Here is a 10,755-nt window from a genome sequence, read left to right on the forward strand (position 1 = left end):
ATTGATTGTTTTGTGCACATTGAACCATCCCTGCATACCAGGGATAAATCCCACTTGGTCTGGGTAGATGATCTTTCTGATGTGTTGTTGCATTCTATTGGCCAGAATTTTATTGAGGATTTTTGCACATATGTTCATCAGGGATATTGGTCTGTAATTCTCTTTCAATGCTGCATCTTTTTCTGGCTTAGGAATTAAGGTGATGCTGGCTTCATAGAAAGAATTTGGGAGGATTCCCTCTTTTTCGATTGTTCTGAATAGTTTGAGAAGAAATGGAGTCAGTTCTTCTTTAAATGTCTGGTAGAATTCAGCAGTGAATCCATCTGGTCCTGGGCTTTTCTTTGTTGGGAGGGCCTTTATTACTGTTTCAATTTCTGTCTCAGTTATGGGTCTGTTTAGGTTTTCGATGTCTTCCTGGTTCAATTTAGGTAGGTTGCATGTGTCCAGGAATCTATCCATTTCTGATAGGTTTCCCTGTTTGCTGGCATGCAAGTCCTTGTAGTAATTTCTGATGATTCTTTTATTTATGTGGTGTCTGTTGTTACGTTTCCTTTTTCATCTCTGATTTTATTGATTTGGGTCTTTTCTCTTCTTTTTTTAGTTAGTTGGGCCAATGGGGTGTCAATTTTGTTTATTTTTTCAAAAAACAAGCTCCTCGTTTGGCTGATTTTTTGTAAATTTTTTTTATTCAATCCCATTGATTTCTTCTCTTATTTTAATTATTTCTCTTCTCCTACTAGATTTGGGTCTGGTTTGCTGCAGATTTTCTACATCCTTGAGATGCATTAAAAGCTCATCTATTTGGTGCCTTTCCAGTTTCTTGATGTAGGCACCTATTGATATAAACTTTCCTCTTAACACTGCTTTTGCTGTATCCCATAAGTTTTGGTATGTTGTGCTGTTATCCTCATTTACTTCCAGAAAGTTTTTGATTTCTCTTTTGATTTCTCCTATGACCCATTGTTCATTCAGGAGCATGTTGTTCAATCTCAATGTGTTTGCGTATGCTCTAGGGATTCCTGAGTTGCTAATTTCCAACTTCATTCCTTTATGGTCTGAGAAGCTGCATGGTATGATTCTAATTCTTTTGAATTTGCTGAGACTTGCTTTATGGCCTAGTATGTGGTCGATCCTAGAGAAGGTTCCATGTACTGCTGAGAAGAATGTAAATGCTTTATGTGTAGGATGAAAAGTTCTGTAGATATCTGTTAGATCCATTTGGGTTAGAGTGTCATTTAAATCTACTGTCTCCTTGTTGATCTTCTGTCCTGTTGATCTGTCTATTTCTGAGAGTGGAGTATTGAAGTCCCCCAGTACTGTTGTATTGAGGTGTAAGTCTCCCTTTAAGTCCCTTAACAAATCTTTTAAATAAACTGGTGCCCTGTAATTAGGTGCTTATACATTTATAATAGTTACATCTTCCTGTTGAATTGAACCCTTAATCATTATATAGTGCCTCTCTTTGTCTCTCTTAACAGTTTTTGTGTTAAAGTTTATGTTGTCCAATATTAAGATGGCTACACCCGCTCTTTTTTCATTTCTGTTGGCATGGTATATCTTTTTCCAGCCTTTCACTTTCAGTCTGTATGCATCTTTGTTGGAAAGATGTGTTTCTTGTAAGCAGCAAATAGATGGGTTTTGTTCCTTAACCCAATCAGCCAATCTGTGTCTTTTAACTGGACAGTTCAGGCCATTCACGTTCAATGTGACTATTGATAAGTGGTAACTTTGCCCTGCCATTTGCCAAAGATATTTTCTAATATATGTTTTGAACTTCCTGTGATCTTTTGCTGTGAGGTTTCCTTCCGTTACCTTCTTTCATATTGATGACCGTGTTTCTGTGTGCAACACATCTTTAAGCATCTTTTGCAGGGCTGGACGAGTGGCGACAAATTCTTTCAATTTCTGTTTGCTATGAAAATTCTTTATTTCACCTTCATTCACAAATGAGAGCTTTGCAGGATATAATATTCTGGGCTGGCAGTTTTTCTCTCTTAGTACCTGGGCTATATCTGTGCTCTGTCTTCTAAGTCTGATATTCTCTCTTCTGCTTCACCCATTCTGTTTTTAAGGCTTTCTAATGTGTTTGTCATTTGATCTATTGAATTATTCATTTCATTATGATTTCTCATCACTATCACAGTTTCATGTTCTACTAGTTGTTTCATTTCATTTTGATTCCTCCTTAATAATTCATTTTCACTAGAGAGATTTTCTATCTTGTCTATTAAGGATTTCTGTAGTTCAAGGATTTGGTTTTGAGAACTTCTTAATGTTCTTATCAATTTTTTGAGATCCGCTTCTTGCATTTCTTCTATCTCATCATCTTCATAATCTTGAATTGGGGTGTCTTTTTCATTTGGGGGCATCATAGTGTCTTCCTTGTTCTTGTTACCTCGGTTTCTGCGTTTGTTTGACATTGTGGAGATAATCTTTGGTTTCTTCGCTGTGGTGCTTTTTCTTATTATACTATGACTCTATAAAGTGGACTGTCTGCTTTTGATGGATCCTTAGAGGCTGTGATGGGTGTGGCCAGAGAGCTCTGTTTGGTTCTTCAGGGTTAAGGGTGTGCCAAAGGTGACTCACCCAGATTGTTCTCTCAATCGCGCTCTCTCTCTCTCTCTCTCTCTTTTTTTTTTTTTTTTTTTGACTCAATTGGGATGTAATTACGCACAGCTGAGTGGAATTGAGGGTAGCTGATGTATGAAATCTGGCCCCTGTGGGTATTCATCTGCTCTACCCCTGGGACCACACAAAGAGTTTATGCAGCCCTCAGTGTGGTCTCAAATTTCTTCACAGTCTCTCACTGGGTTGCCAAGGTTACCAAGTTTGTGTATGCAGTGAGTTCTCTCACCCCCACCTCAGATTTTCACAGTCTCAGTTCGTTAGCGCCACACTTTCACTAGGTCCTAACCTCCTGTTATTTCTCCCCACCAGAGTCAGGTTTTTCTGTTTGGCTAATGGCAGGCGCCACTTTACATATGTAAAATGGTGCATGGTCTTTGTCTTGCTTGGCTTTGTAAGGTGAGTGGAGAGAGAGGCTAGTGTCCGTGCTGGATCCCCTTATTTATTCGTTTTTTTTTTCTCCTCCAGTCAGCCTGGTGAACTTTCCCCAGTGGGGCTTCAGGCCTCATTCCCTCTAGGCTCTTTCTGCCTTTTCCCGCCAATGTCTCAGGTTACCAAGGTTTTTGTCTCACCTCCCCTTCCAGTGCTGGCACGCAGACTCTGTGGCTCGGCTTCTGCAATGGCGCGGCTCCCGCGGCTCGGCTTCCACGCGGTGGGCAACCTTGCTCTCCCCGTAGGTCCTCTGTGTCACATCCACTAGATCTGAAAGAGTTTCCTCTGCAATTTTTTCCTGAGCCTTTTCCTGAGGATACAGTAACTCCACTTTTATTAAACTATCTTTTCCCGGACTATTGGTGAGCGCCCTCACTATTCTGCCATCTTGGCTCCCCTTAAGGTGGTTTTTTAAACATCTTCCTGTTTCTTATTTTGCTTTTCACTAGGAGTAAAGGCCTCTGCCTATTTAATTTTTGTCTTTTTCATTTAAAATTCTTTTTGGTATCAACCTATCCATGTTTTAAATTTTTTATTTAGTTATTTGAGAGGCAGAAAGATAAAGCTAGAGAGTGAGAGATGGATAGATAGAGCTCTCATGTGTGGCTCACCCCACAATGCCTGAAACAGCAGGGCTGGGTTGGGGCCAAAGCTGGGAGCTAGGAACTCAATCCAAGTCTCCTAAATGAGAGGCAAGAACTTGATTATTTATTCTGTCACTGCTGCCTCCCAGGTCCACATTAGCAGGAAGCTGCAGTAAGGAGCTGGAGCGGGGTACAGAACCCACGCACTCTGCTATGGGATGCAATCATCTCAACTAGCATCTTCACTGTTGGCTAAATGCTCACTCATGTCAATATTTTTTTAAAGATTCTTATTTATTTATTTCAAAGGCAAGTTAAAGAGAGGAAGAGGCAGAGAGAGAGAGAGAGGTCTTCCATCTACTGGTTCACTCCCCAAATGGCTGCAACAGTGGGAGTTGTGCTGATCCAAATCCAGAAGCCAGGAGCTTCTTCCAGGTCTCCCACATAGATGCAGGAGCCATCTTCTACTACTTTCCCAGGCCATAGCAGAGAGCTGGATCAGAAGTAGAGCAGCTGGAATTCAAACCGGCACCCAGATGGAATGCTGGCACTGCAGGTGGCTGCTTTACCCACTATGCCACAGCACCGGCCCTCCATGTCAATATTTAAAATGCATCTTTTGTATACTGGGTCCTAAAATAGTCTCTTATTTTTAAATTAGGATATTTAATCCATTTACATTTATTATAATTACTGATATGAATGATTTGAAGCATATAACTTGATACCTGTTTATCCTTTTGCTTCTCTGTTTTATTTCCTTTTTGCTCCATGCCTGACTTCTTTTAGGTTAATTGAATGTTTTAAAGTATTGCATTTTATTGTCTCTATTAGCTTCTTACCTATACCTCTTTGGGGCATGCTCATTTGTTTTTTATCATTTAGATATTGATCCAGAGCTTGCAAAATGAACTTAAACTTATCAAATGCTAATCATAATTACTGCTGTACATTTTGCACTTCAAACATATACAACAATATACTCCAGTTTATTTGCTCACCCTCATCCTTTGTGCAATTGCTGAAATATCACTTCTACACAGAGAATAAACCTCACCTTGCACTGTTTTTTAAAAAAATGTCTTTTAGAGAAAAATGAAAACAATGTTTTATATATATTAATAACAAAAAGAATGAGCACAAAGTGTCTTACAATTATCCACTTATTAAGCATTTCAGCTGCTCTTCATTTCTTCCTGAAGATCTAAATGACCAGCAAGTATCATTTTCCTACGTCTTTAGCATTTCTTATAATTCAGGTCTACTGACTGTGAATTCTCTAGGCCTCCTTTTCAGAGGATGTTTTCACAGGATATAAAATTCTCAGTTGATTCCATCAAATTACTACAGAATATTGCGGAATCTCTGTAAGACATTGGCATAGGCAAAGACTTCTTGGAAAATACCCCAGAAATACAGACAATCAAAGCCAAAATTGACAAATGGGATTACGTCGAGCTGAGAAGCTTTTGCACTGCAGAAGAAACACTCAGCAAAGAGGCAACTGACAGAATGAGCGAAAATATTTGCAAACTATGCAACTGATAAAGGGTTAACTTCCAGAATCTATAAAGAGTTCAAGACATTCCACAACAACAAAACAAACAATCCAGGTAAGAAATGGGCAAAGGACTTGAACAAGACAGGAAATTCAGATGGCCAACAGACACTTGAAAAAATGCTCAGGCTCATTAGCCATCAAGGAAATATAAATCAAAACCACAATGAAGTTTCACCTCACTCCAGTTAGAATGCTCTCATACAGAAATCACCAAACAACAAATGCTGGCAAGGATGTGGGGGAAAAGATACCATAAACAACTGTTGGTGGGAATGTAAACCAGTCCAGCCACTGTGGAAGATAGTATGGAGATACCAAATCTGATTATAGACCCACTATATGATCCAGCCATCCCACTGTTGGAGATTTACCCAAACCAAAAGAAATCAGCATCTGAAAGAGTTGTCTGGACCCCCATGTTCATTGCAGCACAATTCACAATAGCTAACAAATGGAATCAACCCAGATGTCCATCAACTGTTGGCTAGATAAAGAAATTATGGTGTACATAATCTATGGATTACTACTCAGCTGTAAAAAAAAAATGCTATCTTTTGCAACAAGGTGGATGCAACTGGAAACTATTATACTTAGTGAAATAAGCCAGTCCCAAAAAGACAGATACCATATGTTTTCCCTGATTCCACATATCTAATAGAATACTTAAAATACAATGTATTGGAGTGAAATGGACGTTTTGATATTTGATGATTGTTTTCAGCCTTTATCTCTTCTGTTGAGGAACAGTGTTTTTTTTCATACTATTTGTTGAACTATTTTACTTGATGTAGAATTAACTATATGATCATTAAGTAAACTGAAGAGAGGTTTTTGTAAAAATTAATAGTGGAGATGTGAGAGGAAAGGGGCAGAAGGATTGGAGCATGGATGGGCAGGAAGGAGGGTAGAGAAGAAATTATCGTTATGTTCCTAAATCTATATATATGAAACTTGTATAACAAATAAAATTTTTAAAAACTTAAAAATTCTTAGTTGAGAATTATTTTCCTTAAGAAATCTAAAGATGTTATGAGGGTACTTCATGTTCACAGGAAACGGAATTGAAAAGTAAGTTTATTTGGGTACAAAATTTTTGAAATCCATGCATATTTTTTTTCACAATATGAGTTCTTCATGAAGTTTTTGAAGACTTCTCATATGCATGGATTTCAAAACTTTTGGACAAAGGTAAACTCATCTTTTGTTCCAGTTTTTCCATGAACTTTTTGAAGTACCTATGTAACTAGTTGTCTTCTGATCTAATGGTTTCTGATGAAAAGTCAGCTGCATTCAATCCTTGTTCCTCAGTATATAATGCATCTTTTTTGCTGTAGCTGGTTTAAGATTTTTCTCTTTATTTCTTTATTTATTTTCAGTTGTTTGACTAGGATGACCTAAATGTAGTTCTCCTTACATTTATCCTCCTTGGATTCAACTACTTCTTATACCTGTAAATTGATATTTTTCATCAAATTGGGATGGTTTTAGGCTAATATTTATTCAACTATATTATTTGCATCATATCATTTATTTTTCCTTCTGGGAGTCTACACACACACACACACACACACACACACACAAAACTATTTGATATTTTCCCAAATGTCCTTAGGCTATGTTCATTTTTCTAAATCTTTTCTCTATGTTCTTCAGATTAGGTAATTTTACTGATGTGCCTGTGGGTTCCCTGGCCCTGTCTCCTGCCATCTCAAATTAACTATTAAATACCTCCAGCTATTTTCATTTTTACTTTTCACTTCTAGAATTTGCATTTGATTTTTTTTTTTAGTTTCTATTTCTTTGTCAAGACAACCTCTTTGTTTATTCCTTTAATTCACTCAACCTCTTTGTTTATTCCTTTAATTCACTGATAGATTACAATAGCTGCCTTAAGGTTTAAATTTTGTAAGTCCAATTTCTGGAACATCTTGGTTTTAGTTTCCACTGTCTGTTATTTTCTCAACTTAAGAGTATACTTTTCTGTTTCCTTGTTACATCTAGTGTTTCTTGATAGAAAACTTGGCTTTGTGTGGTTCAGGCCCCGGCTGCTCCACTTCCAGTCCAGCATCTTGCAAGTGACCTGGGAAAAGCAGTGGAAGATGTCCCAAGCATTTGGGCCCCTGTACCCATGAGGGAGACATGGAAGAAGCTCCTGGCTCCTGGTATTGGACTGGCCCAGTTCTGGGCTTGTGGCCATCTGGGGAGTGAATCAGGGGATGGAAGAAGATCTTTCTCTGGTGTGTGTGCTTCTGTCTCTCCCTCTAACTCTGACTTTCAAAATAAATAAATAAATATTTTAAAATGAAAAAGAAAATTTGGTTTTGTGATGAGTACACGGTAGGGTACAACAGTACATATATAGTATATAGTATACATGTCTGGATTTTGTTGTTTTCTCCTGAAAGGTATTGATTCTCTGTAGTTACTGGCTAATCATTTTGAACTTGTGTAGGTGTAGTCCTATGATTTGTTAGTAAGGATTTCTGGGAGGCCCAGTATGTTTCCCAACCCTTGTAATTTCTGAATTCTGCCCTCACTGCATACCTTTTCATACCTTTACTTCGGGTTTGTTTGCCAAGGTACAAAGTAAGCCTTAGCAGTGGTTGTCATCTGAGGTGATTCTGCCCACAGGGGGCATCTGGCAATGTCTGGCATCCAGTGTATGGAAGCCAGAAATGTTCCTGAATTTTAAAGTGCAACCAAGAACTCTCTTCTCCAAATCTCAGTAGTACCAAGGCTGAGAAGCCCTGCTTGAGGGCACGGTTCTTAGTCCCAAGATGGGGACTTTCTGGCTTCTCAGTTGCACACCAGGAATATTAACAAGCCAATCATGAGCTCTCTCCCCTCTCATAGGGCTGAAAATCCAGTGTGCCCAGCACCGCTCGTCCCTAGCACTGCCCACCCTCAGGAACCTAAGTGCACCCCGCTCAACCCCAGAGCAGGAACTCTCTGGTCAGCCTCAGGTTACCCTGTGGGCACAAGCATCTCTCATCCACACTCAGAGGGGTCCTCCGCACACAGCTCTGTACATGGCCCCCCTCTCCTGCCCCACAGAGCCTAGCTTCTTCTGTTGTTCCGACCTCTCATCTCTGCCTTTTCTGTCAGTGGAACCACCACCCTCTCCTCAAATCACAGCTCCGGCTGCAGCTGGAACATTGTACCTGGCCCAGGAGAACAACTAGGGGCATCACCTCCTGCCTGCACTTAGCTTTCCCCAGGGCCCATAGCCCTGCAATATCTGTTTTCAACTGTCTTTAAAAAGGGTCACCCTCGGCCACCATTGCCTGTGACACCGACATCCCATGTGGATACTGGTTTGAGCCCCAGCTGCTCCACCTTCAATCCAGCTCCCGGCTAAAGTGCCTGGGAAAGCAGTGGAAGATGGACCAGTCCTCAGGCCCTATACCCATGTGACAGACCTGGAAGAAGCTCCTAGCTCCTGGCTGCAGTTTGGCCCAGTCCCAGCCATTGTAGCCATTTGGGAAGTGAACCAGTGGATGAGCTCTCTCTCTCTCTCTCTCTCTCTCTCTCTCTCTCTCTCTCTAACTGTTCCTTTCAAATAAATAAGTCTTTAAAAAAAAAAGTTTGTCCATGTTTCTAGTTATTTGCATTGGGAGACATGATCCACGTTGGTTATTCTATCATGGTTGGAAAATAATCCCAGTTGGGCCAGTGCTGTGGCATAGGGGGTTCGGCCACTACCTGCAGTGCCAGAATCCCATATGGGTGCCGGTTCAAGTCCTGGTTGCTCCACTTCCAATACAGCTCCCTGATAATGCACCTCAGAAAGCAGCAGAGGATGGCCCGAGTCCTTGAGCTCCTGCTACCACACGGGAGACCCAGAAGAAGCTCCTGGCTCTTAGCTTCAAATCGGCCCACTTTGTCCATTGCAGCCATTTGAGGAAGGAACCAGTGGATGTAAGATTTCTCTCTGACTCTCCGTCTCTATCTATAACTCTACCTTTCAAATAAATTAATTTTTAAAAAATTCCAGTTTACATATCTTGATCTTTCTATTTCAAGTTGGAGCCATAGAGAGAGGATGACTGAAAGAACTGTGGTAACACAGCCTAACTGTAGGGTTTCAATCGTCAGTCCCTGAAGACGTTTCTAGTTCATACTCTCACTCCACAGAAATTCTCTGAGCCCCAACCTGGAAAAGCCCAATGTGTTTGCCAAGTCTCTGTAACTTGGCAGGACTCAACTTCCAAACTCTACCCTACTGTACACCTTGTTATGACTTTCTTTTGGGCTTGTTGGGTAAGGTACAAATCTGGATGCACTCGGCTGATAAGGTACTCTGACAAAAAATAAATCAAATCATCCCTGGAGCAATCCTGAGAGATATGTATCATCACCCCCATTTTTATGAGCTAACCCTGTGTCAGGATGTACAGATTTCCTATAATGTAGGGGAAATTCAAGGAGAGCAACATTATATCCCCCAAGATCACAGGGAAATACGTCAGAAGCATAAACTGGGTTATCTGATTCCAAATCCAATGTCCTTTCTTTCTCAGTGTCCACAGCTCCGAAACCTGTCTCCCACCTCTCAGGAAATTAAATGACCTCAAAACATGAATAGTCTTTCCCTTCTCACACTCATCTGCTCTGTGCTAACTGTATGCTTATTTTTTCTTTTCTGGCACCCATGCACCTCATGCTGGGCCTTTGTCAACATTCATTCTGGGACACCTCTGAGGCTGAACACTGCCTCCCTCCCAGGGATCTAGGAACTTCCACCACCGAGGGCACGCCGTCCAATATTCACATCATGCACTCCATTTCCTCTCTGAAAATCTTTTTTTTAAAAATGTTCTCTCAAGTGTTAACTAAGCAGTTACCCAAACTGGGTAAGAGAAGGCCTAATGCTTTCTGCAGGGCCCTGGTAAACACTGATGTACCTGATGTACTAACTCCTATTTTTTATTGCCAGGGACCACTTTTTAGGTTTTTTTTTTTTTTTTTTTTTTTTTTTTGACAGGCAGAGTGGACAGTAAGAGAGAGAGACAGAGAGGAAGGTCTTCCTTTGCCGTTGATTCACCCTCCAATGGCCGCCGCGGCCTGCGTGCTACAGCCAGCGCACCGCGCTGATCCGATGGCAGGAGCCAGGTGCTTCTCCTGGTCTCCCAAGCACTTGGGCCATCCTCCACTGCACTCCCAGGCCACAGCAGAGAGCTGGCCTGGAAGAGGGGCAACCGGGACAGAATCCGGTGCTCCAACCAGGACTAGAACTTGGTGTGCCGGCACCGCAAGGCGGAGGATTAGCCTAGTGAGCCGCGGCGCCGGCCCACTTTTTAGTTTTAAAATAGAACCATGTTATCTGTTTGTGCTGTAAAATCATAACGAATGGGCATGAACAGGCATTTTTCAAAGGATGAAATACAAAGGGCCAACAGACACATGAAAAATTGCTCGGGATCACTAGCCATCAGTGAAATGCAATGAAATTCCACCTCACCCCAGTTAGAATGGCTACCACCTAAAAATCAAAAAAATAATAAATCCTGGCAAGGATGTATGGAAAAGAGTACCCTAACATATTGCTGGTGG

This window comes from Oryctolagus cuniculus, chromosome 18, assembly GCF_964237555.1.
Source record: "Oryctolagus cuniculus chromosome 18, mOryCun1.1, whole genome shotgun sequence".
Classification (NCBI taxonomy): Eukaryota; Metazoa; Chordata; class Mammalia; order Lagomorpha; family Leporidae; genus Oryctolagus; species Oryctolagus cuniculus.